General features: G+C 37.3%; 1 pseudogene; it reads left to right on the forward strand.

The window, feature by feature from the left end:
- Positions 1–25,238, forward strand: part of LOC114008707 (synaptonemal complex central element protein 2 pseudogene) — a 26,597-nt pseudogene extending 1,359 nt beyond the window's left edge.

Genomic DNA, 25,238 nt, shown 5'->3' on the forward strand with positions numbered 1-25,238 from the left:
TGCTGTATTTAGAGAGATCTCTGAGCACAAACCTGGAAACTTTTCTTGTGGGTCAACATCACAGAGCATGGTATTTTAACACTGTGTGACAATCTAGCTCCTAGATTGTCTGTTTTATTCAGAACAGTTTTTTTCTTTTCAATTTTGTCCAGTAATTCTTGAGAATAACTTAGATATTTTGCATACATCTATTTTTGGAGTAGTAAATAGAGTTTGAAGTGTTAAATATAAGGATGATATCCATTTTTTTCCCTGATACTGATATATGAGATTAAAGTGTGAGTGTCAAATAAGCTACTCTATAAACAAGACACATTCCTCTGTGAATCATGGCTAGGGTTCTCATATAATGTGAAATTCAGAATTTTAGAGGTCACAAATTTAGTTCTTCTAGTTATTAATTTCAGATATTGTATAGAATTTCTAATAGTCAAATGACGTAAATACTTTCTATTCACTGACTTCTAAAAGTATCTGTCCACCTTTGTTAGATTTTTTAAAAATTATTTTAATATGTTGCCCTCTTTGTCCTTTGACTTCTCAACATTCAAAACAACTCAAAACAATTATTTCTGCATCAGTAGCACTATTTTCCATGTCAACTAACTTGTCATTTACAGACTACTGTATATGACAACTTTTCAAGGATACATGCTAGCACATTTTTGAGACCTTAGAATTAAAGCTTTTAACTTACGTTGTCTTTTGGAAAAGATTGTTCTGTAAATAAAAGAGAATATATTTTTCTATTTTCATGAACTATATTCCTGATATTTAAACAATATTAAAACAACATTAAAATTAATTTTATTTAATGACATGTAATGTACGTTATGATACCTGATAGCACTAACCTTTTTGACCTTTTTTTTTTCTTTTGGTTGATTAAATGAAATAAGACTAGGATACAAAAAAATGGTTAAAGTGTTTCCAGGTACAATTTTGCTTAATGCATTTGAGTGCTATAATTGCCCAACATTTGACCAACTTTGAATTTTTTGAATTTGGATCTTTTATTGCAAATATAAAACCAAGATAGAATCAATACACAGATTTCTTTGCACATTCTTGAGTTTTGTAGCCGGTAGGCAAATACAACTTGAAAAAAAATCACTTTAGCAATAATACTTTACTTCAATGACTAAAATTATTTGTTTGCTATGTGAGTTGACAATTGACTAAAAAAAAGTAAGATTAATTTAGTTTACAAAACTAAATTATGTTTTGTAAACACGACAAAAAGAACAGATTTATTGATATTTTAAATTCACTTACAGCATTATTCATATTTAAGAATTCAGTCTTGAGTAAATAGTTACATTTAATAATGCAGTTTCAGGACACAGTTGTCTTTACACATCTTAATTCTGCATCAAAATTTGAAATGTGAGAGGAACTATTTGATAAAGACATAGTGCTCATTAAACTTTATTTACTCATAAAGTCACTTACCTTCCCTATTTGCTTTAGTTTATGGGCTCATTTTTCTGTGTTGAATACTATTAATTCACAAATAAGACAATCTAATTGACTTTATTTAGGCAGATACTGACCATGAAAATATTCAACAGAATTATTTCAATTTGAATGACTGAAACTTTCAGTTGCAATTCTTTCAGAAATTTTGAGACACATAGAAAAGTTGTTTATTGTCCTCTTAAAAATATTCACCTATTGGGCCCAGCAGATGGCATAATGATTACGTTTCTGAACCCGCAAGTAGTCGACTGAAGTTCAAGTCCCTGACCTGGCAGCTTAAAATTTATGCCAGGATCTCACTCTCTGACTCCAAAATATATTATAAAGCTGTGATAATCAAAACAGCATGATGGCACAAAAAGAGACTGGTGGGCCAATGGAACAAAAGAGAGACTCCGGAAATAGACCCCAAAACATAGAACCAACTGATTTTTTACAAAGGGTATCAGTCAATCCAATGAGAAAAGGAAAACCTCTTTAGCAAATGGTGCTGGGAAAACTGGGTATCCACTTGTGGAAAGATGAAAATGAACCCTCATCTTTCACCACTAACAAAAATCAACTTGAAATGGATCAAAGATCAAACCTAAGACCTCAAACTATAAAACTACTGGTGGAAAACACTGAGGAAACTCTGGGAGACATTGGGGTAAGCAAAGATTTTTTAATAAGTCTCCTAAAACACAGGCAATAATTCCCAAAATAGACAAGTGGGATTACATCAGATTAAGAAGTTTCAGCACAGCAAAAAACACTGTAATTAATGTGAATTGACAACTCTCAGAATGGGAAAATATTTTTGTAAACTATGCCTTGGATAAGGGACTAATAAGCAGAATACACAGGAAGATCAAATGGCTTACCTGAATAAAAATGATTAACCTAATTAAAAGATGGGAAAATGAGCTGAACAAAAAACTCTATAAGGAAGACTCATGAACAGCCAAAAAGCATATAAAAAAAATATTCAACATCTCTCATCGTAAGGAAGATGCAGGTTAAAACCACAATGAGATACCACCTAACCATAATCAGAATGATGAAGATTAAAAATACAAAGAATGATAAGTGTTGGCAGAGTTGTGGTGAAAGGGGAACTCTCCTACACTGTTGGTGGGAATGTAAATTGGTTCAGCCACTGTGGAAAACAATGTGGAGTTTCCTCAAAGATCTATAAGTAGTACTACCATATGATCCAGCAAGTCCACTCCTGGGTATCTACCTAAAGGAGAACGCTCAGTCAAAAAAGTGCTTGTACATCTATGTTTCTTGCAGCATTATTCACAATTGCTAAGACATGGAACCAATCCAAATGTCCATGAACAGATGAATGGACTGAAAAAGTGTGGCATATATTCACTATGGAATACTCCTTCACCATAAAACAAAATAGAACAAAACGAAGCAAAACAAAAACCAAGACCATAGAAAGGGGGTGAGAATGGAAGATGTTTTGTTTTTTTTTTTTTTTTTTTTTTTAAGAAAGTTAGGCTGTGAAAGACATTGTGTATCTCCACTTAAGCATGTACTGACTGTCTGAACTCTATGGTAGACACTGAAAGACTGGAGGACATAAAAGCATTGAAAAGAGCTATGTTCACTGGAGAGAATGTGGAAGGAGGGTAGGAGAGGGGAAGAGTATGGAGGAGGAAAATAGTGAGAAAAAGAGAGAAGTAAGACCTTTTTTTTTTTTTGGAAGAGGTTTTTGCTATAGGATGCGTGCACTTGCCAGACAGACAGAGACAGAAAGCAAAGCAAGAAATCACCCCCCAGGGGGATGGCCACACCGCAGTCCCTTCTCCTCCGTTCTCTTCTCAGGATCATGGGCACGCACGCACATGCGCCCGGCGTGAGTTTTAAGCCACCTGGTCCGGGACGCAAACCGTGGTCGATTACATGGGAGTCCAGAGACATAGCCATTATGCTAACTGCTGGTCCTGAGAAGTAAGACCTTTGTGGGACACAGGAATGGTTTATTTCCTGTTGATGATATCATATTTAGTATGCTCAACTGGACTAGTCTGAGGTATATTTTATGTTGGGTAAATTCTCTCTACAAGCTGAATGATGTATAGTGATTGAATGCATAAAATTTAAAAAAAATTAAAAAAGAAAACATGCTGGGTACATGTGCGTGCAAGCCCAAATTCCTGAGACGAGAATGGAGAAGAAGGGATTATAGTGTAGCGATCTCTCCTGGGAGGGGGGGTGATTTCTCACTTTCTGTCTCTCTGGTGAGCACATGTGCCCTGTAGGAAAAAATCTCTCTTAAAAAATAAAAAATTCACCTATTACTGCCTTTTGTGCAAAATTCAGAGTTCTGTTTTAATTTTTGATGATGCCTCTATTTCCTTTCTCCCTTTTTATTTTTGTAGGCATTTGGGAAGCTCATGTAAGGTATTTCACACTGTAAAAATGATTTCTGCATCATTGTGAAAGTTTAAATTTTCTTCTACTGCCTTGATTTTCTTGTATTTCACAACAGGTAACATCTGTCCCATTTTCTTTTAGTCCTGAGGCTTTTTTTTCCTTTCACTTTTGTTTTTCCCGTTTTCCCCTACCTATCTGTTCTGACATTTTCGGAAGCATATAGTTTTTATTTTCTTGTTGATTTTGTTGTTACTACTATGGGACCTAATTCTATCAGATACAACTTGAGTATGTTTGTGAGTAAAGAGAAATGATAACTCCAAACCAGTGTTTTTGTTACTTACACATAAGTCTGGGGGTATTCAGACTCGGTCTGGAATAACAGCACCACCTCATCAGTGAGAATAGAAATTCTTTCCACTCAGACATTTGAGCAAGTGGTTTTGACCTTATGCTCAATGCTTTATGGTAACTGGTTAATTGTTTAACTTGTGACATCAAAGCTTAATTTTCACTAAGAAAGAATTACAGAAATAGCCAGCCTAGGGCCTGGTGGTTGAAGGGGCTGGATCTCACAGGGTCCAATGTTGTATTCCAGTCCAATATCTGTGGTTTGGGAAGCGTTTTGGGCACTTGCGCACGTATGCCTTAAATCCCAAGAGGAGAGAGACATTGAGGAGAAAGGATTGTGATGTGATCATGCCCCATGGAGGGTGCTTTCTAGCTTTCTTGCTCCTGTCTCTCTGTCATGCAGAGAGTGCATGTGGTCTCTGGAGGAAAAAGAAGAAAAAAAAATGGAATTACAGAAGTTGACACTACCTGAGTTACTGCCTTTAAAGAATATTATGGGAGTAAATTATGTTTTCACCTAATTGGGCCAAACTTTCTTAAATGAGTACTCCTAATTACAATAAAAGTAACTAGGAAAATACAATTTTAAAAATCAGCACATTAAATGATGCTGGGAACAGAATCGTCATTTCTGTGAAGGAAGGAATAGGCCCACCTGCAGTAGCATGCCGTGCGTGCATGCTCCTGCTCAGAGGCTGAGGCTCACTATGATGCCCGGCCCACTCAGAAAATCCCAGCATGGTGGCATATACCTGTGTCTCAGCTATTTGGAAGGTCAAGTCAAAGGGATTGAGACACAGGAAGAACCTGTCTAAAACACTACATCATTGTGTACAGACACACCTGCGTGTACAGACACACCTGCGTGTACACACACACACACACATATGCAAAAACACAAACTCATAAGGAAGGAGGAATTGAATGGGTATACTGTAGACTATAATGGGACATTTTAAAAGTCATTTGTTCTGTTTACATTCATAACTTTGGGGGCCAGCAGGTGGTGTAATGTTAAGATGCTGGACTCCCACATGGTGGACTGCGGTTTGAATCCCTGACCTGGAGGCTTGAAACTCACACCAGGTGCATATGAATACATGCCTCAAATCCTGAGAAGAGAATGGAGGAGAAGGGATTGCAGTGGGCTATTCTGCTTACAGGAAGGTTTCTTTCTTTCTTTCTTGCTCTATCTCTCTGGCGAGTACATAAGCACTATAGCAAAAATCTCTCTCTCAAAAAAAGAAAAAAAAAGAAAAAGTAAATTCACAACTTTGAAGTGTTTTAAATACATCTGTCTGTCTGTCTAGCGAGAGCACACCCCCTATAGTGAAAACCTCTCCAAAAAAAAAAAAAAATTATATGCCTATTTTATTACCATACCAGTAACATAACCTCTTCAAAAGTTTCAGAAGTTTACGGTAACAAATTTTGAACACTCTTAAGGTGACTTTTCTTCTAAGAAGATATTCCCTGCTTATCCTAGAATCTCAAGGCAGAAACGATTATTTCTAAATTGGTTTGCAGATAATTTTTTTTTTTTGGAAGAGGTTTTTGCTATAGGATGCGTGCACTTGCCAGACAGACAGAGACAGAAAGCAAAGCAAGAAATCACCCCCCAGGGGGATGGCCACACCGCAGTCCCTTCTCCTCCGTTCTCTTCTCAGGATCATGGGCACGCACGCACATGCGCCCGGCGTGAGTTTTAAGCCACCTGGTCCGGGACGCAAACCGTGGTCGATTACATGGGAGTCCAGAGACATAGCCATTATGCTAACTGCTGGTCCTGAGAAGTAAGACCTTTGTGGGACACAGGAATGGTTTATTTCCTGTTGATGATATCATATTTAGTATGCTCAACTGGACTAGTCTGAGGTATATTTTATGTTGGGTAAATTCTCTCTACAAGCTGAATGATGTATAGTGATTGAATGCATAAAATTTAAAAAAAATTAAAAAAGAAAACATGCTGGGTACATGTGCGTGCAAGCCCAAATTCCTGAGACGAGAATGGAGAAGAAGGGATTATAGTGTAGCGATCTCTCCTGGGAGGGGGGGTGATTTCTCACTTTCTGTCTCTCTGGTGAGCACATGTGCCCTGTAGGAAAAAATCTCTCTTAAAAAATAAAAAATTCACCTATTACTGCCTTTTGTGCAAAATTCAGAGTTCTGTTTTAATTTTTGATGATGCCTCTATTTCCTTTCTCCCTTTTTATTTTTGTAGGCATTTGGGAAGCTCATGTAAGGTATTTCACACTGTAAAAATGATTTCTGCATCATTGTGAAAGTTTAAATTTTCTTCTACTGCCTTGATTTTCTTGTATTTCACAACAGGTAACATCTGTCCCATTTTCTTTTAGTCCTGAGGCTTTTTTTTCCTTTCACTTTTGTTTTTCCCGTTTTCCCCTACCTATCTGTTCTGACATTTTCGGAAGCATATAGTTTTTATTTTCTTGTTGATTTTGTTGTTACTACTATGGGACCTAATTCTATCAGATACAACTTGAGTATGTTTGTGAGTAAAGAGAAATGATAACTCCAAACCAGTGTTTTTGTTACTTACACATAAGTCTGGGGGTATTCAGACTCGGTCTGGAATAACAGCACCACCTCATCAGTGAGAATAGAAATTCTTTCCACTCAGACATTTGAGCAAGTGGTTTTGACCTTATGCTCAATGCTTTATGGTAACTGGTTAATTGTTTAACTTGTGACATCAAAGCTTAATTTTCACTAAGAAAGAATTACAGAAATAGCCAGCCTAGGGCCTGGTGGTTGAAGGGGCTGGATCTCACAGGGTCCAATGTTGTATTCCAGTCCAATATCTGTGGTTTGGGAAGCGTTTTGGGCACTTGCGCACGTATGCCTTAAATCCCAAGAGGAGAGAGACATTGAGGAGAAAGGATTGTGATGTGATCATGCCCCATGGAGGGTGCTTTCTAGCTTTCTTGCTCCTGTCTCTCTGTCATGCAGAGAGTGCATGTGGTCTCTGGAGGAAAAAGAAGAAAAAAAAATGGAATTACAGAAGTTGACACTACCTGAGTTACTGCCTTTAAAGAATATTATGGGAGTAAATTATGTTTTCACCTAATTGGGCCAAACTTTCTTAAATGAGTACTCCTAATTACAATAAAAGTAACTAGGAAAATACAATTTTAAAAATCAGCACATTAAATGATGCTGGGAACAGAATCGTCATTTCTGTGAAGGAAGGAATAGGCCCACCTGCAGTAGCATGCCGTGCGTGCATGCTCCTGCTCAGAGGCTGAGGCTCACTATGATGCCCGGCCCACTCAGAAAATCCCAGCATGGTGGCATATACCTGTGTCTCAGCTATTTGGAAGGTCAAGTCAAAGGGATTGAGACACAGGAAGAACCTGTCTAAAACACTACATCATTGTGTACAGACACACCTGCGTGTACAGACACACCTGCGTGTACACACACACACACACATATGCAAAAACACAAACTCATAAGGAAGGAGGAATTGAATGGGTATACTGTAGACTATAATGGGACATTTTAAAAGTCATTTGTTCTGTTTACATTCATAACTTTGGGGGCCAGCAGGTGGTGTAATGTTAAGATGCTGGACTCCCACATGGTGGACTGCGGTTTGAATCCCTGACCTGGAGGCTTGAAACTCACACCAGGTGCATATGAATACATGCCTCAAATCCTGAGAAGAGAATGGAGGAGAAGGGATTGCAGTGGGCTATTCTGCTTACAGGAAGGTTTCTTTCTTTCTTTCTTGCTCTATCTCTCTGGCGAGTACATAAGCACTATAGCAAAAATCTCTCTCTCAAAAAAAGAAAAAAAAAGAAAAAGTAAATTCACAACTTTGAAGTGTTTTAAATACACATAAAAATGAATAATTTTGTTTGTTTCTTTCTTTCAGCTATTCTGACTATAAAGCCTTGCCATTTACAAAGAACTTCTACAAATATGTTCTTCTTAGATTGTTAAGAACAAACACAATTATAACACCAGAAAACATATACATAAAACACAATATGCGTAGATCTTCACTGTGAAATGACTCTTTAAAGAAAGTAAAAGTAACTAATATACAGTGGTCACAATATAATTTCCATCAATCTCTCACAAGAAACAGATGTTCTCTAAAATTGTAACCGTCATCAGATTAAAGTGCATTTTAATTCACTTCAGTGATAAAACTCACATATGTCTAAAATTAAAGAAAAAAATACAAGCAAACAAAGAATAACCTCTCAAAAAGCAATAAGAAAACGAAAAATTCTATCATTGAGAATTATGCTCACAAAATATTACACAATATTAAAAACATCATTGCTGGGGCCAGCAGGTGATATGGTGGTTAAGGCACTAAGTTCCCACATGGCCAACCTTACTTTGAGTCCTGGACCTGGCAGGTTAAAAATCATGCTGGGTGTGTGTGTGTACATGTACTCCCAAAATCCAGAGAAGGAAGTGGAAGAAGGATTTTTTTTTTTTTTTGTAGAGGTTTTTCACTATAGGGTGCATGCGCTCGCCAGACAGACAGAGAGAGACAGAGAGACAGTGAGAAATCACCCCCCAGAGGGGATGGCCACGCTGCAATCCCTTCTCCTCCATTCTCCTCTCGGGGGATCTTGGGCATGCACGCACACGCGCCCAGCGTGGGTTTTAAGCCACCCGGTCCAGGCCGCGAACCGTGGTCGACTACGTGGGAGTCCAGCGACAGACATAGCCATTACGCTAACTGCTGGTTCCCCTAAAAGATATTTTTTAGTTTTATTACCTAATCTTCAAATTGGCAGATTGAGATTACTTGTTAGTATTATTTATGAATGTATATAAATGGCCTTTTCTTGCTGACATTTGACAAATGATGTATTAACAATTATTTAAAAATACGGAAACTGTTGAATAATTCAGTTTGCCCTACTCACCTCGCAAAAGCTAATTACCTAATTTCCATGACCTTTGTGTGTTTTTCTATTTGATTTCATAGTCAATTCAACAAATGCTTAGAGAGTGGCCACTGTGTCTCAGGTAATGTGGTTATTTAATTAAAGATAATTTTTAGCTTACATTAATTATATCTTCAACTGGAAGATAATGGCAGCAAGAATGAAAGTCCTTGTGCTGTTGCTATGCACGGGATCACCCCCAACAAATATTTAGTAAGCACCTACAATCTGGCAGCACATATGCTAAGCGATAGGGTATAACTTTATCTCTGAGAAAATTACAGCGCTCCATGGAGCCTGATTTTTCATTCATTTATAGGCCCAACTCCTCTCATGTGGCTTAGGTCATATTATTTTAATGTGAAACTCTGTTTAAGATTATTTATAATTATACAGAAAGCTTCTAACATTTGATAACACTTCTTATATTTTCGAAGAGCAAGAGAATAACATCTAGAATTTTTTAAGCACTTATCATGTGTCAACTACTCTTCTAGCTGCTTTATAATGAGTCATTTAAATCTCAAACTAACCCTACCCGGTAGATGCTACGGCTGTCCTCATTGTTGTGAAAAACAAGAACAGTCATCTGACATAAAACGTGGACTCCGGAGAAGTTTGGTGACATAGCCACCATGGAAGAAAGTGACTTGGAGAGGAAGGAGACAGACAAGTTCTGTAAGACCATGGAGCCTGCTTATTTATTATCACTATACTGAACAGACCACATGGAAATACCTGATAATAATAATTTCTTATAGAATTGTGCTGAGTAATAGCCATTAAACATCTGGGGTAAACAACACCCATCATTTGGTTTTCTCACTCTTCTGTGGCTCAGTAGCCCAGTTCTGCTGGTCTGAGATCATTTCTTCGGGGCTCCCCTGTACATCTGTCCTGAGCTACCAGTCAGCTGTCAATGTCCTTCACATGTCTGGGGCCTCAGCTGGGACAGCACTCAGCTAGGTGTGTCGCCTGCCAAGATGTGAGTATAAGCACCTTTTTATGCGGCAGACAGAACGTAAAGAAAAAGAGAATGAGCACATGCCATGCCTCCTCTGGCCTCTGCTTGCAACGGGCACACCACCGCATGATACTGGTAAATGTCAGTGTCAAGTCCAGCTGGAATTTACGGGTTAAGAAATAAACTCTATTTTTACGGGAGAGCTGCAAAGTCAAATTCAAAAGGCATGGGAATAGGGAAGGATGAAAAATTATGCTTCCTTTTGTTATCATCTACCACATCCTTCCATCTGCAAAAAATGATCACCTCTTCAAAACCATCAAATTCTTAATATATCACATCATCACACTCAGAGTCTTTATAGAGCCCCTGACCTCCAGTTAGGTCTGAGTGCTGATGTTTGTACCCCATAATCTAAAGCACTGTAAATGCAAGAGACAAACTATCTGCCCTACTATCTCCAACCCAAATACCTAGCATGTAACAAAGATTAACTGCTTTGGATTCCTCAATTGAAAAGAATGACAGACACATAGCCATCATTAGCAATTCTGAAATCTAGGTTTTGCAAGAATGGTTGTTCTAGAGGTTATAAATATTCCTTGACTAGGCTGTGATTCTGCACCTTGCAAATGTCTTTTTCTTTTTCTTTTTCTTTTTTTTTTTTTGAGAGGTTTTTGCTATAGGGCATGTGTGCTCACCAGACAGACAGAGAAAGACAGAGAGACAGAAAGAGAGAAATCACCCCCCAGAGGGGATGGCCACACCGCAATCCCTTCTCCATTCTCCGTTCAGGATCTTGTGCATGCACACACACACGCCTGGGTGAGTTTTAAGCCACCAGGTCTGGGACTCAAACCACGGTCAACTACATGGGAGTCCAGCGACATAGCCATTACGCTAACTGCTGGTCCTGCAAATGTCTTTTCACCTTAATCCATTGTTTACCATTTGATTTTGCCTTATGAGAAATTCTTTTTCCATTGTTCTATTTGTCCATTTTTGAAAACAGCATAGAATATATGTCCCTTTGACCTATTTCTGTTTTCTCAGTCTGATTTGTGTACTTAAAAGTTGGGATCACAATAACCTTTCTGTATTTTGAACAGTTTCATTCCCTCTTAGACCAGGCTGCTCACACATTTGCTGATTGTAATAACCTATTCAACAGGTCATGTTTTATGTGTGTCTCTGCTTTAACTCTTAAGTCTGTTTTGCTTAATTTAAAGTGAAGATACTTTTTAAAATGAGTTAACCCTGTTAACATTTATTGGTGTTGTATTATTTTTATGTGTTCTATTTCCTTTTAACATGTCTTTCTTTTTGACTATTTCATGTTTTATTAAAAAGTAGGAAATATAATAAAATAAAACTGAAGCAAATATGACAAAAAGTTTGATTACTTTTACAGTCTTTTACTGAACATCATCACAGTATACAAAATGTGATTTCCTATTGAGAATACACTGTATATTGGCTTAATCCTACATGTTATCATTGACAAATAATTTTCCATTTCTTGTGAATAAATAATTTTCCCCCTACTTCTCACCCTCTGCCATTAACATGTCTTATGCATACATTTTTAAGATGTTTTTGCCTTAGGGCACATGCACTTGCTGGAGAGAGATACAGAGATAATGAGAGGAAAAGTGAGAAATCACCGTCTAGGGGGATGGCTGTACGACAGTCCCTTTCTTCTTTTCCTCCTGGGATCTTGGGCACACCCCCATGTGCTCAGGGGGATTTCAAGCCACCAGGTCCAGAACTTGAACCATGGTCAGCCATGTGAGAGTCCCACGACTTAACCACTATATCATGTACTGGCCCCCATCCTTTTAAAATGTTTAAAATCACTCAATATACATCATTTTCTTTGTTCCTATGTGTAGCTCTGATGTTAAAGAATATTTGCATTTTTACTTTGCTAAAAACTTTTATAATTAAAACTTTATAACTTATCCCTTAGTTCTTCAGACATTTCCTATTAGTTTCTTACTATGAACAAATGAAAAGTTAGGAAATCATCAGGACAAGCAGATGGCATAATGGTTACGTCACTGGACTCCCGTTTAGTCAAGCACAGTTTGAGTCCCAGACCTGGTGACTTAAAACTCATGCCAAGCATGTATGCACGCATGCCCAAGATCCTGGTAAGAAAATGGAGGAAGAGGGATTGTGGCATGGCCATCCCCCCGGGGGGATGATTTCTTGCTTTCTGTCTCTCTGGCAAGCACAAATGCCCTATTGCAAAAATTGATCTGTAAAAAAAAGTTTAGAAATTAGCAAATCTTCATTTTCCATCTTTATCTTCTCCATTTTCACTTGACAGTATTATGAGTTTTACTCTGCCTTTATGTAGCTTCTTGATAAAATTTATAGCCTTCACGTGTCTCTTTTTGGCCTCATCTTCTGTATGTCTTAGTACCATAATTTTTTTTAAAGAATTATTTAATTAATTTTATTTATTCATTTATTTTAATTTGACCAGACACACACACACGCAACAGAGAGAGAGAGAGAGAGACAGAGAGAGAGAGAGAGAGAGAGAGACAGAAAGTGAGAAAGTGAGCCACCAACCAGGTCTGGAATTCAAACCATGGATGGCCACATGGGAGTGTCCAGCACCTTAACCACCATACCACCTGCTGGTCCCAGTGCCAAAATATTTAATACAGCATTTTGTTTACAGTATAACCCAACTGTGGTTACCTTATTTTTGCATTATTGTGTGCAACACAACTGCTACAAACAAGAACTGTAATCTTTGCCTTAGAGTGGGAACCTCTCACTTTCAGAAAGGATGCCTTTGCTGGTACTTTCTGGTACATGAGACTCTGCACTGTCTCTGAGTTCAGTGAATTAAACATTTTCTTCTCACATTCAAAAAGGCATAGGTGTAAGTGATTTCAGAATCAGGAGTGGAATGTGATTCTTGCCAGATATCTCCAATAATTTTGAAAGTTGACAGTATACATACTTCCGTTCAATTTTAACAATGAAGGATTACAACAATATGTATGATTGGCCAGGGATGCACAGTGATCACACTGGAGAGCTGGAACTAGAAATAGATGCTTTTTCTTCAGAGTCAAAGAAGTTGTCTTGAAAGTCTGATTAGCTAGCACTATATAACTTTAGGTTGTTATAGTACTAATAATTATTTGAAACCAAATTATTGCCATTAATATAATCTCTATATGTGTTTATGTTTTCAGTACTGATTAAGGAGTTCTTAATTCAGGGAACTTGTCTAAAACTCATATAAGTTTTTGCTTATCCCTTCCTTCAGAGAAAGCCAGTGCTGTCTTGGTCCTATTGCAGATATTCAATTGAAGACACTCAAACACGTATTAGTAATAGTGTTAATACATTGAGGATATGGGATATGAAATTCTAATTCCAAGCAACAATGATTGTGCTTTCAGGGGCTTGAAAGAAACTGTTTAAGAAAGGCAAGAGCAGGCCCAGCAGATTTCTTGGTGGTTAAGGTGCTAAACTCCCATGTGTTCAACTGTAGCTTGAGGCCTAGACATGGTGGCTTGAAACTCATACCGGTACATTTGTGTGCATGGCCAAAATCTCTTGTGTGCAAGAGGAGATGGAGGAAGAGGGATTGTGGTGTGGCCATTCTACTTGGGGGTTGATTTGTTGCTTTCTCTCTTTGTCTCCTTCGTGAGTGCATGCACCTTATAGCAAAAATCTCTATAAAAATAGAGAAAAATGTGGTTTGTACACAAATGAGCTTTGCTTTTGTGTTTAGGTATAGTGGTGCCTAGAAAAGTGGTAGGTAGTCTGATAACCTTCTGGTTGGGTTAGCAGAGGAGATATTAAATAGAAGTCTCAGAGAATGCAGAACTTGAGCTGGCAGGACACATAAGGAGGAACAAGTTTCTGTGCTTCGAGAAGCTCATATTTCAACTTCACAGTCAGTTGGTGATAATCTATTTAGAGGAACACCTTCGATACCAAATAGGTGAAGAACAGGCAAATGCTAGGGTTGTATAACATATGTCTTCTCCATGTGTTTCTGTGTCTTAACAGAACAAAGATGAAAGAAATATAAACATTTTTAGCTGTCTTGGAAAGTTTTATTTCTAGGCAAGAGATCACAAATATGACACATTTTTTGAAGATGTTGAAGTAGAGACATTAACATCATACTTGGAATCACTAAACAAATGGCATTAAGACACCTGAGAGGGGCCAGCAGTTAACGTAATGGCTTTGTCTCTGGACTCCCATTTAGCCAACCACGGTTCAAGTCCCGGACCCAGGGGCTTAAACTCACGCTGGGCACATGTGCGTGCGTGCCCAAGATCCTGAAAGGAAAAAGGAGGAGAAGGGATTGCGGTGTGGCCATCTCCCCTGGGGGGGATGATTTCTCACTTTCTGTCTCTCTGTGTCTCTCTCTGTCTGGCGAGCGCATGCGCCCTGTGGCAAAAACCTCTCCAAAAAAAGAAAAAAAAGAAAAAAAGAAAACTGAGAATGTATGCAATAAACAATAGAATGAAATTAGCAAGGGGTTGCATTGAATAGTATTATACAAAAACATAGAAAAAAAAATTGGTGCTTTTTTGTCCATAGACTGATGAGTAACTTTAGGGGTTTGTATATTCACATACATTATTTAACTTCCATGTGAAATTATTGTATTGTCCATTATCCTAAGTTGCAGATCACTGACTTAAAATTAGAATGTGACATTTTAAATAACATCCCCCCAAATGTTATAGTAAGTAAACTAATATGTCTTTATTAGTCCTTGAGAATCAATTTCTAAAGCCTTTAGATTCTGATGAAAATTATGCAAATTCTAGCATACTGTCATCCTTATAGTTTATGTTAATTTGACATTAATGTTAGCTGCCTATCACACTAACAATAATCCATCTGAACTAGCAGGCTGGAATACCAATTACTGAAATGAGTGGAGCTCATCCTTGAAGTTTCTTCTCTGCTGCAAGTAGACATATGTCAGCATACAGGGAATAGCATAGATGTATCAAAGTCTTTCAAGTAACCAGGCATCTTTGTGTAATAGAGCAGGCTGTGGTTGACATACGAAATCTTACAAAGAAGTCACTTTGTATTGAGAAAAAAGAGCCAAGAGGGAGAAAAATTGATGCAAAGATATTCTTATATTTATGGAGTCATTATTAGAGAATGTTGACCAGGTGGAATCTCTAAATTTGAAATCTTTATTTTTCAGTGGATTGGTGTGTATGTTACTGAATTTGCTTGTGAAGACTTCAAGACACTAATTGATTTTTTTTTTTTTTCCAAAGAGGGTTCCCTCCTCCTCCTCCCTTTTGATGGTGGTGGCCAAGTGTGAATTCCTTCCATTGTGCTTACAAGGAGAGTAAAATTTAAAAAGGGAAAATTTCCTTTGCCATTCAAGACACGTTGTTATTTGTGTTCGAAGAAAGTTTGCTGAAATCTATGAACTTTGATGCATGTTTTTAAAATGATGATATTACTTTAGAGTAAACTTCAGTGGAATGACTGGGATCTCCTTGGAAAATTGCTGCAATTTTTCTTTCTCCATATATCATGGGACATACTAATACAATTGAATCCAAGATATATGCCAGTTACTAGATTTCTTTGTAATTATTATGGTAACTTTTCTTATAGTTAAAAGGATACTGATGCATATCCAAATTGATAGGTTTACAAATCACATGATATCATTAATAGGTTTTATGTGTGGGCCAACTGGTGGTTCACATGACCTACATCAGTTCAAGTCCCAGACCCAGCCCCTAGAAAATCATGCCAGGTTTGTGTCCCCAAGATCTGAGAGGAGACTGGAGAATGGACTATGGCATGGCCATTCCCCATGGGAGGAGATTCTTCACTTTCCCTCTCTCTGTCTTTCTTCAATGAACACACTACCATGTGGCAAAAACATTTAAAGAAAGTTTTTATGTGCATTCTCTTTGTTTTTTTTTTTTTTCCAAAAAGATTATATGGTTCTTAAGATTTCAGACTTGTCTCAACTCTTTTTTTTTCCTTCATAATGCTTGAGACAATAATAACTAAAATATTTTCCATTCAACTTACCACATAAGTGGGCAAGAAGCAATGACGATATGCCTAACCCACTGCTCTGTCCCCAAAAAAGTACACTAGCACATTGACGACTATTATCAAAAATGTGTATGGGGAGTGAATAATTAGGATAAACATGAAGAAAAATCAAAATGACAAATTAGGGGAGTTATTTCGGGTATCTGGACTAGAAAAATGATCTTGCTATATTTAAAGGTTAACAAGAAACTACCAGTTAGAAAAAGATTTACCAAGATTGTTAAAAAATAAATGTAAAGCCCTGGGATAGAGAATACTCTTGCTACCTTGGGCATTTTTCTTTCCACTGATTGCGTTTTATGAGAGTTCAAAGTGATTATATAAGGACGGGTATTAATTTTAAATTCACTTTGTGATACATTTTGAATCTAGAGAGTCAAGGGAGTACTATAGTAAACTTCTACATACCTTTCTTTAGACTACACGATTGTCACAGTGCTTAAAATATATTTTTGATAAAGGATTTTAACAATTGAAGACATGAAAATACATCCCTACATATTTTAATATGCATCACTAAAATTAAGGACATTTTCCTATGTAGAAGCTATGGTGTTTGCCTAGCTAATGAGTTGAATAATGATTATATTATTTAATACACTCCCATATACATATTTCAGAATGGATATTTTAGGATAATTGATTTTGGTGCATAATATAGAAAGTTGTGTCCAACATTTTTTTCCCCCTCATTTATGAGGAAAAAAAGACTCCATGTTTTTGAGAAGTGGCGTTTTTTTTTTTTTTTAATTTATGCATTCATTTAGTATACATCCCTTAGCTTTTAAAGTGAATTTACAGAACATGAACCTTCTTCAGGCCAGTCCATTTCAGGATACCATCATAGTCAAGAATCCGTCTCTGTGTCCCACGAATGTCCTGCCTCTCTAGTTTTCTCCTTAATTTTCTTCTTCATATTCTCCTCTTTGTCCCAACATCTCCCCACACTGTCTTTAGTATTCATAATCATTTTCTATGTGTCTATATCTTCTAGTCTTTCAGTTTCCATGATGAATGGCTTTGGTAGGGCTCTCCATAAGAGCTGGTTTGGCATGGAGAGAAGGGTTGCGAGGGTTTAAGCTGAATCAAATAAAGACATGGTACATCTTGTCTCCTCTGTATGTGATGTCAGAAAACAGGTAATAGCCTCTCCTGCCCTACTTTAGGGCTTCCAACCTGCCCAGGCATTCTCAATGGACATTCATTTCCTTTTAAAATGTTCAAGGTGGCAGGAAATTTTATTCCATTACCAAATAATAAGTAAAAGCACATGCTCTATCAGATAATGAGAGAGAAGACACTTGAGATAATTTACATTTATTGAACTTCTACTCGTAATCTTCTGTAATGTATTTCTTTTGAACACACATTCTCTGACATTTGATATTTATATATGCCTATTGCTCAAATATTTAATAACAGTTAAGAGTAGAGATGGAGGGGCCAGCAGGTGACATGGTGGTTAAGGTGCTGGACTCCCATGTGATTGATGGTGATTTGAGCCCCGAACCAGGTAATTGTTTCTGCTAAACAATGAGGTTATTCGGTATGTATCAGGTGGGGATGCAAATGCACATGATGTGCATTTTCTCATAAGAGATAGTGATCATTTTTTCCATATGTTTTATAGAAATTTGTATGTCTTTTGAGACTTTATTCAGATATATTTCTTCTTATTTAATTGGATAATTAGGATTTTTGCAATTGAACAGTTTGGGTTTTTTATATGTAGTCATTACAAATCCCTTGTTAGATGTATAGTTGAAGAATATTTTTGCCCATTCTGTGACTTGTCTCTTTGCTGAATTTATTATTTCCTTCACTATGTAGAAATTTTGTAGTTTGATGTAACTCCACTTGTCTGTTTTTGATCTTGTTGTCTATTCTTTGGAGTTCTTATTTAAATAATACTTGTAGCTCCAGTATCTTGAAATGTTTCCCGTATATTTTCCTCAAGTGTAATAGTTTTATGGCTTTAGAATTGATATTTTAGCCTTAAATCTAGCTTAAACTAATTTTGATGAATGTTGACACACAAGGGTCTAGTCTCAGTTTTCAGCAGATGAATACCTGGTTTCCCCTAGCACCATTTGTTGTTAAGTTTCTCTTTTCTCCTCTGGATTGTGAGGAGACCTTTGTTGAAAGTTTCTAGAATCTCTCTTCTTTTCTATTGGTTTATGTATTTGTTTTTGAGCCAGTCAGTACCATGCAGTTTTAGTTATTAAATCTTTGTTACATATTTTTAAGTCAGTCAGTGTGATGCCTTTAAGTTTATGCTTTTACAAAATATTGCTTTGGTGATAAAGGGTCTTTTGTGATTCTAAACAAATTATCTGTTTTTTTTAAGTGTCTGTGAAGACTGTCACTGATATCTGATCAAAATCATATTGAATTTGAAAATCACTTCAGGTAGTATGAACATTTAAACTAAATAGATTTTTTCAATCCATTAACAAGGGATGTCTTTCCATTTTAATTTTTTAAGTATCTTTTCTTCATTTTAAAATACGTTTTGTGGTAGACATTTCTCATCTCCTTGGTCTTATTCCAAGGTATTTTATTTATTTTTGTAATATTATAAATGATTGCTTTCTTCATTTCTGTATCATTCCATTGATTGTTAATGTACAAAAATGCTCCAAATTTTGTATGTTGGTTTTGTATGATGGAATTTTAATGAATTCATTCATTACATGTAAGAGTTTTTTGCTTGCTCTTTTAGATTTTACTATGTATGTGATCATATCATATGTGAATAGAGATAATTTAACTTCTTTTCCAATGCGTATACCTCTGATTTCATTCACTTGTCTAAATGTATTGGGTAGGATTTCCAGTAGTATGCTGAGTAGTAGTGGGAAAGGTAGACATCCTTGTTGCAGTTTAAAAAAAAAATGAGCTTTTCCCATTTAGTGTGGTGTTGGCTGTGATTTGTCATATATGGCCTTTATGGTGTTAAGAAATGAACCTGGGGACCAGCAGTTAGCTTAATGGCTATGTTGCTGGATTGCCATGTAGTCGACCACGGTTTGCATCCTAGACCTGGTGGCTTAAAACTCACACCGGGTGCGTGTGTGTGTGCCCAAGATCCTGAGAGGAGAATGGAGGAGAAGGAATTGTGGCGTGGCCATCCCCCCTGGGGGGTGATTTCTCGCTTTCTGTTTCTCTGTCTCTGTCTGTCAGGTGAGCGCAAAAACCTCTCAAGAAATGAACCTGGATGAGCCAGTGCTGTTGATGGCGGTGTTTAGATCCCACTTGATTGGCTACATGTTTTGAATCCCAGACTCAGCAGCTGGAGAAACATGCTGGGCATGTGCACATGTATTCCAAGTCCCAAAAAGAGGGAGAAATGGAGGGAAAGATCATTTCCTCACTTTCCTTCTCTCTCGTTCTCTTTCCAGTGAACACATGTGCTCTCTGGCAAATTATAATAAATAAACAACAAACAAACAAAATAACTTTCTATACTTATTTTGTTCAGATTCTTAATCTTGAAAGCACGCTGTATTTTATCAGATGCTTTTGCTTCATTGGGTGATAGGATCATATGAATTTTGTCTTTCTACCTGTTCATGTGATTTATAACATTTATTGTTTTGCTTATGTCATGTCTGGAATATATTTTGTCTAATATTAAGATAGCTCTTCCTGATCTTCTTTGTTCAGAGGTAGTTTCCTACTTGCATGGAATGACTGTTTCCAAACTTGTAAAATTGTGTGTGTCTTTACTGCTGAGGTGTATTTCTTGTAAGCAGGTTATGGAGTATGGGTCCTCATCCCCTGGGTAACCTGTTAGTAACTGGGCTGCATAGCAGGAGGTGATTAGTGGGTGAATGAGCAGCTTCATCCTAATTTACAGCCATTCCCCACTGTTCATTACTGTCAGATCAGTAGTGACATTAGATTCTCATAGAAGCACAATTTTTTTTTGTGAACTATGAATGTGAGAAACCTAGATAGTGTGCTCCTTATGAAGATTTAATACCTAGGGACCATCAGTTGGTATAATGGCTATGTTGCTGGACTCCTATGTAGCCGACCACGGTTCGAGTCCCGGACCCAGTGGCTTCAACTCACACTGAGCACGTGTGTGTGCGTGCCCAAGATCCCGAGACGATACTGGAGGAAAAGGGATTGCGGCATAGGCATTCCCTCTGGGGGTGGGGGATGATTTATCACTTTCTGTCTCTCTTTCTCTCTCTGTCTTTCTGGTGAGCACATATGCCCTATAGCAAAAACCTGTTAAAAAAGAAAACAATAGATTTAATACTCTGAGGTGGAGCTGAGGCAGTAATGCAAGTGCTGAGGAATGGTGGCAAATACTGCATACTTATTTGTTATATATTACGATGGAATGATAAAAATAAAGCTCACAATAAATGTAATGTACTTAAATCATCCAAACCATCCCTATTCCCTGGATCTGCAGAAAAAGTCTCTCATGAAACTGGTCCCTGGGGTCAAATAGGTTGGGACTCCTGATTTAGAAGGTTCCTGGGTTTTTTAATCCATTCAACCAGTCTACATATTTTGACTGAGAAGTTTAATCCTCCCACTGCTGGAATGAGTCCTTAGTCATTGTGTGTAATCTTCTTGATGTGTTATTGAATTTGACTTGGCAGTATTTTGTTGAGGATTTTTGTGTCTTTACTCACTAGGGATATCGATTTGTAGTTGTCTTTTTTTAATTGTGTCCTTCTCTGCTTTTAGTAATGGTGGCCTTGTAAAATGTGTCAGGAATGGTTCTCTATTTGGATCCTTTTGGAATAGTTTGAGAAGGATTGAAATAAATTATTTTGTATAGTAATTTGTGGAATTCTGCAGTGAAGTCATCAAGACCTGTGCTTTGCTTTGACCAGAAACTACTTGCCAAATCAATCTTGTTAGTTAGAATTGGTCTGTTGAGACTTTCTATTTCTTCCTGGATTAATCTAGGTTCATTACATGTGTCCAGAAGACATTCCATCTTCTCTAGGTTTTCCAGCTTGTTGGCATACAGTCTCTCGTATTAAAGTCCAGTGATCTGTTGTAATGTACCATATTTGTTTCTGATTTTACTTAAGATTTAAGAAAAAAATTGAATTTTTTCCATTTGGTATATTGTAAGGCCTTTGTGATATTAAAAATTGTGGGTTTTTTTCCTATTTTTTTTACTCTAACTACTGTTTTGTCAATTTTGTTGATCTTCTGAAAAGTCAGCTATTTTTTGATTTTCTGTAATACTTATATTCTCTAATTTCTTTCTGCTCTGATCTTTATTACTTCTATTACTTTTGGGTTTTCCTTTTTGATTTTCTGTTTTTTTGAGATGCATCATTAGCTTTTTTTTTTTTTTTGCTATCTTTCTGTGGAGGGGATGAATTTCATCTTTCCAATAGCAATGACTGCCCTGTAGGTTGGTTGCTTAAGTTCTTGGACCCTCTGTAGAGTGCAGAGATTCCCTCCAGCTGAGGTGACCCAGTGGAAGTATCAGCTGAAATTAGGTGATGTCTTCTAAGTTGAATGAGTTGCATCCCTCTTATGAGGGATGGAGTGCCATTTGGGGAATAGGGTCCTGAGGATTGGCTAGTGTTCATTTGCCCATTTTGTGTACTCCCTGGATGTGAAGGATATGCCTGTCCCTGTGTCTGACTCTTTGCTTGGTTATGGCAGCCCCTGTATGTAGGTTGGTACAGGTGGGAAGATTGGAGCTATCTTTGTATGGGAGGGATAGGGACGTTTACTGCCAGGTGCATGGCTTAATAGGGGTGGAGGATCTCAGCATCTGGCCATATGACTTGAAGACTGCTGGGGCTCTCAGCATCCATCTGAACAGCTTCAAATGGTGTGAAGTGGGGGGTTGTTGGTACTTGGTCCTGCAGCTTTTACCTTATTTAATTTGGGGAACAAATGAAAGTCACATACAACAAACGCAAAAGAATGAAACAAGGAATAACACATTATAAATAAAACAGAGCAATTTAATGAGCTTTACACCTATGATCTGGCATGTTTATTCGTTTATGATAAATAAGTATATATTTAACGAAAAATATTAATTATGTAATAACATATATTTTAGTGTTATCATTTAATAAGTACTATATACAAATAAGGAAGAAAGGAAAGTAATTAAATTTAACAGAATTAGAACTGTTTGTGAGTTGGGGAGGAAAATAATTTATATGAAAATATATTGCCATAGATCTCCCTAGGTAGCAAATAGCATATTCCAGCCAGGTGGTTATCACTATAAATATTTATTGCCTTCACTGGGTGGATATTTTGGTGTAACTGCCAGTCAATCCCTTCAGGATTGTGGTAGGCAGAATTTTAAGATGGCCCCATGGTGTTAAGTCCATGAATAAATTACATTATGTAATGAAAGAGATTTTGCTGATGTAATTAACATTACAAATCAGTTGATTTGATATATGGAGATTATCTGGGTGGACCCAACCTAATCACAGGAGCCTTTTGAAAGCAGATACTTTTCCCTGGCTGTTTGCAGATGCAGAGATTAAAGAACTTGCATGGAATTTGATGCAGCATTGTTGGCTTAAAGATGGAGAAGGCCAAGTGGAAAAGAATGTGCATGATTTTTGTATCCGAGTATGGTCCCTAATAGGCAATGAAATACGAATTGTTATTTTATAATCCCAAATACCTGATTTTTTCCAACAGTTTGAAAGTATTATACTTGGCAGTGGATTTTTTTCTGGAACCTCCAGAAAAGAACCCAGCCCATTCAACTTTCATTTTGGCCTTGCGAGACCTTCAGCAGAGAACTCAGCTGAGCCAACCTGTATTTCCTGTTATTTCTGATCTACACAGTTACAAGATAATTAATGGGATATATATATTTTTTAATTTCGGTTTTTGCCATAGGCGCTTGTGTACTCTCTGGAGAGAGAGAAGACAGAGGCAGACATTGAATGGGAAAGTGAGAAATCACCCTCCGGGGAAATGACCATGTTGTAATCCTCTCCTCCCTTCTCCTTAGTTCTCTTCCTTGGATTTTGCGCACACATGCACAAGCACCCAGCATGATTTTTCAAGTTGCCTGGTCTGGGACTTGAAGCGTGGTTGGCCATATGGATGTTCAGTGCTTTACCCACCTCATCACTTGCTGGCCCCTTTAATAGGTTGTTTAAGTCAGTAAGTTCTTTCTTTACTAAGTTAATAAGTTATTAAGAGAGTGAATACATTTTTTGTTGTATTTCCAGAGATCATTTACACTTGCCAAAGAGAGAGAGAGAAAGAGAGAGAGATGGAAGAAGCACTCCCAAATGGGGCACAGTTGTTCTGCAATCCCTTCTCCATCTTTCAATCCTGTCCAGATTTTGTCCCTGTATCCACACATAGCTGGTGTGTTTCAGTCTGCCAGGGCTGGGATTTGAACCACTCTTGGTCACTGGGCTATGGGGTGGGCTATGTAAGCTATTATATTGCAATAGAAAACCAGTACACAGACCTACATACTCATTAGTCCAGCTCTTAGGAAAGTTGAGGGCCAAGGCTCTGTGCTGAGGCCCTTTATAGAAATGATCTTTATCGGAAGGCACTTATATGACCATGCTTCTACCCCTTCCTGAGGAGTTACTACATCCATTGGTTGTTGTAGGGTACACAAATGCAGTCTCCTATCTCATGTAAAACTGCTCTTTTTAAAAAAACAATTATTTAGTGAAATTTATTATTTTTTGCTACATACAGGGCATGTGAACACAGCAGAAAGAGATAGAGAGAGAGAGAGAAAGTGAGAGAGCCGGGCACCAGGTCTGGCATTTGAACCACGGTCAGCTATTTGGGAATCCAGCGTTTTTAACTACCACACCACCAGCTGACCCTAAGATTACTATGGAGGAACCATTTTAGGTTCAAAGCTTCCTTTGTGATTGAGATGTGTACGGCACTGCCTCATAGATCCAATTCTCTTTCTGCCCAAGTTTTTCTCTCTTGTGCCTCTGTTACAGTTTGTTATGGTACCCCAGTAAATCTTCTCCTTTCAAATCTCTTTGTCGAAACCAGTTGCCAGAGAACACTGTCGAAGATATCTACCTAAAGTATTAGGTAGAAATAAAAATGAAAATTACTGTATTTTTCTATTTACTTAATTTGGTATCATGTCTATGATAAACACATAGACACACATAGACACATACATGTTTTCTAAGCTCTAAAAGTGAAAGTTTCTAAGTAAAATGAATATTTCAGAGAAAGCCAAATATCACTTTCATCAACTTACTGTCTTCTTCCTTTCAAAGATGAACTCTCTCTGTGTTAGGATAATATATGGTCATCGAGATAGGATTTACATGCTTCCCCTGAAGCTGGATTCAGTTGTGTGGCTAACTTGATGGAGAAAGAGTGGGAGCAGAAGTGACATATGTTATTAACATGGAACTTGCTTGAAAGAAATTTCGCGTTCTCTTTTTCTGCTCTTTGCCCCTTGTATTACCAGGAAATGGTGATGGATGAAACAAACTTGAATGTTATATAGAAGAGACAGTAGGTCCACCCCGCCAACCTAGACCACTCACGTAAGAGCCTTTTACTTGGGAAAATGAAACATTCCTATTATGTTACAATCACTATATTTTGAGCCTGTTCTGACAGTAACTTTCCTCATTCTTGATATAATGATATAAAATATTACTTAGAAAATCTTTCTGTGCTTTGTTTTATTACATTTTAATGAGTGGAATTATGCCAATTACATAATGTATGTGCCTATAATTCCTATACTGAATAAGAAGTCCGAAAATAGGGTCCTAGAATTTACCAAGTCATTATTTCCACCTGTCTATAAAAATGTCAGTATCATTGTATAAAAACTGAGCATGTACTAAATTGAAAAATCTACCAATAAAAAACGCTGTATTAGCATACATGTTTAGCACATCACAGAATGATGCCTCCAACATGCGTGGGTATGAGTGTACATTATCCTTTTTCTTTACACATTCGTCGATTAGATCAAGATGGCCGGGGTAATACCAGAGGATGGAAACACTGACGTGTTTGTAGACAGAGAAGAGACTTCATTGGAAGAAAAAGCTTAA

Source organism: Tupaia chinensis, unplaced genomic scaffold (genome assembly GCF_000334495.1).
Source record: "Tupaia chinensis unplaced genomic scaffold, TupChi_1.0 Scaffold000370_1, whole genome shotgun sequence".
In the NCBI taxonomy this organism is placed as follows: Eukaryota; Metazoa; Chordata; class Mammalia; order Scandentia; family Tupaiidae; genus Tupaia; species Tupaia belangeri.